This window comes from Lolium perenne, chromosome 4 (genome assembly GCF_019359855.2).
Source record: "Lolium perenne isolate Kyuss_39 chromosome 4, Kyuss_2.0, whole genome shotgun sequence".
Taxonomy (NCBI): Eukaryota; Viridiplantae; Streptophyta; class Magnoliopsida; order Poales; family Poaceae; genus Lolium; species Lolium perenne.
This window is the reverse complement of record NC_067247.2, coordinates 113,281,429-113,284,504: the sequence shown is the minus strand read 5'-3', so window position 1 is coordinate 113,284,504 and position 3,076 is coordinate 113,281,429. Positions and strand designations below refer to the sequence as shown.

Below are 3,076 nucleotides of genomic sequence, written 5' to 3'. Positions count from 1 at the left end.
GCACCGGAGCCTCCTCGCTACCCCGTGGACGATATAAAGGAGATGAAAGCATGTCATCTGTATTATCCTATCGGGAACATGTCCATGAAGGTAGCCATCGGCAGTGCTTTACCACCTGGAGCACTCCACCACAACAACCCCATTCAAGATGGCTATGCTCGTGTCACGGTGGAGGAGATAGTCCAAGGGTTTGAGGACCTGGACATTGACATTGCTACACCTGAAGGGGTGAAAAGACTTGGAGATGTCAAGCGCCAGTTCATTCTATGGCAGAAGAAGTTTATCAAGTTTCCAGGCGAGGCGCCAACAAGTTCACCCCCCTACGGTGGTGGCGGCGGTGGCGGTGGCGGTGGCGGTGGCGGTGGTGGTGGTGGTGCTTCACCTACACCTCCTTCACGTCAGCCGACGCCGCCCCCCAATTCACCTCCGGCGGGTAAGCAGACGCCGCCCCCCAGTCCTCGTCCGGCGGGTGATCAGACGCCGCCCCCCAATCCACCTCCGGCGAAGAAGCAGAAGCAGTCCTGGGTTATTAACCCGGACCCTTATGTACCTAGAACCACAAAGATACCAGAGCCATCACTGAAGCCTCTCCCCACAAGGCCTTGGGAACGTAGTGCCGAGGAAGTCGACGCACACGCGGCTGCTGATTATGAGAAATGGAAGGCGGACTGCAAGAAGAAAAGAGAGCCCGAGCCCAAGCAAGTATATTCTGACAAGGAAAAGAGCTGGGCTAAGTCATTTTTGAACACACCGTCCCAAGCCGCGAAGAATCTGCCTGACGACTATTTACGTGAACTTCGTAGGCAAGCACTCGCGTTCAAGAGGAACCAAGAGTTGGCGGAGAAGAAAGCCTTGGAGGAGGCCGAGAAAAAATTAGAAAGGGGGAAAGAAGTTGCCCAGCTCGGGGAACAAAGTAAACAATCGATCGCCCCGCTCATAGTGCAAGCCGTCGGTCCGAATGCCCCCGATATCATAGCAGCTGCGGCAGCACATGGATTGACTGTAACGAGTGCCAGAGAACAAGCGGCCGACTTAGGTATCACTCTTCGTGCACTGTTAGGCCTTGATGAGGCGCCAATGAAGGACGTAGTATTTACATATGTGAAGAATGGCCCTCTCGTCGAGCCTGCGCAGGAAGAGGATCTACCTCGACAAATGAAAGGTCTGCTAAATTGGTACAAGGGTTACATAAAACTTAAAAACGTCAAAGACTATATTTTTGCGGAAGTTAGATATGAGCATCACTTCAAACATTACTATATACAAATTCATCGGAGTGAATTGTTCCAGCTGTTCAATCTGCGCGACCTCGACAAATCTATCATCAGTTGCTACGTTCTGTAAGTGATTTATTAATTTCTACCCCATCTCGTTCATTGCCTGCACTATATATATATATATATATTGTCCTAACTATCTTGTTGTGTACGCTATTATGCAGAATGAAGAAGCGGGAAATGCGAATAAGGAACATCCATGATGTTGGGTTCATTGACCCACAAATCGTTAATTCATATGTGTTAGAACACCACCCCGACGACGTGGAGGATGACCTGTGGCGGTTTTTTAGAAAACAGGAACTCAAAAGTGATATTCTATTTCCTTACCATTTTGGGTGAGTGTTTCTGTCTTGAGCACATTCTCTTTTGTTTACTCCATGCATGGTATGTGGCTAATCGATGAGTTATGCATGACTGTGCATGTATCGTGTCCGCAGGTTCCACTGGATTCTTATGGTAATTCAATTTCACACCTCCACAGTTCTCGTCCACGACTCTCTGAATATGGATCCGGCGCTTTGGGCCGACATGAGAAAAATGATGCAAAAGTAATTATTTTCATTCATTTGCGCTCTATATCGATCGGCCTATTTCGTTCATCATTTCCTAATATCAAGTAACTAATTAATAACTCTCTTGTTCATTTAATTTTCTTTGCCTCGTAGGGTTTGGAGACGGTTCGTAGATAAAAAGGTCGGTGAATTCAAAAAAGAGCTACAATTTAAAATGGCAGTGCGGACGACTGGGGATATTCAGCCACCGGGGACCAATCTATGTGGATACTATGTTTGTGAGAGGATCCGGAGATACTGCAATGAGCGGGACCAGAAGTGTGAGAACAACATCATGAGGAATAACCTCCGGAAGACGCTTAGTCCAGAAGCTCGCTTCCGACCACTTCAAGAGGAACTAGCTGGATGGTTGGCGATGGAAGTCATCGATCCTAGAGGAGAACACCATTACGATGACGTAGAACTTCATATGCACTAAATTATGGATGGAAACTTGTTCAAAATTGTATATGGTCATCCGATATTGAATATATATTGTATATGGTCATCCGATATTGAATATATATTGTATATTCCTCTTGAATTCTTTTTTGTTCTAATTTCAAATTTTGTTTGAAATTGTACATTCATATGCATGTATGTAGTACCGTAGAATATGTGAAACTCCTTCAAAATTAAAACCCAAAAGAAATAAAACAATACAAATTAAAAAGAAACCAGATTTAGGGGGAGGGGGGGCTAAACCCTAAACCCTGCGGAGGCCTTTAGTCGCGGTTGGCCAGAAGAACCGCGACTAAAGGTCCTCCGCCCTGGCGCTCGCCTGCGGCCCACGTGGACGGGCCTTTAGTCGCGGTTCGTAAGGAACCGCGACTAAAAGGGGGGGCCTTTAGTCGCGCTATTTTGGTCGCGGTTGCGCAACCGCGACTAATGGCAGTTGCCAACCGCGACCAAAGGCCCTTTTTCCACCAGTGTATGTAAAAAAACGGAAAATTTATCTTGTGAAAAGCATTAATTTTAGCACTGAATTTTGTCTTTTTTACACACGTCATATGACAAGTCGATTTTTTATGAAACGACTTTGAGAGCGCGTAGCACGTGAAGATGTATGTGCTAAGTTTTTATTTTAACTTTTTTGAAATTTAAAATGTATGTAAGATGCATTTTAAAATAGAGGGAGCGTATGCTCCCATGTTCTAAAACACCTAGAACACTATCTATGAGAAGACCCAAGTGATAACAATGCCAATGCTATTAAATCTTTAGTAGTGTCTAGACTCTCATGTT

At 45.6% G+C, this 3,076-nt stretch overlaps 1 long non-coding RNA gene across 1 annotated transcript; it reads left to right on the top strand.

Annotated features, from left to right (window-relative positions):
• The first annotated feature begins 1,430 nt into the window (after positions 1-1,430).
• On the top strand, positions 1,431-2,094 carry LOC139830895 (uncharacterized). The gene is made up of 3 exons (XR_011744412.1): positions 1,431-1,615; positions 1,718-1,828; positions 1,946-2,094. It is a non-coding gene; the product is annotated as an uncharacterized lncRNA (long non-coding RNA).
• The last annotated feature ends 982 nt before the right edge of the window (positions 2,095-3,076 follow it).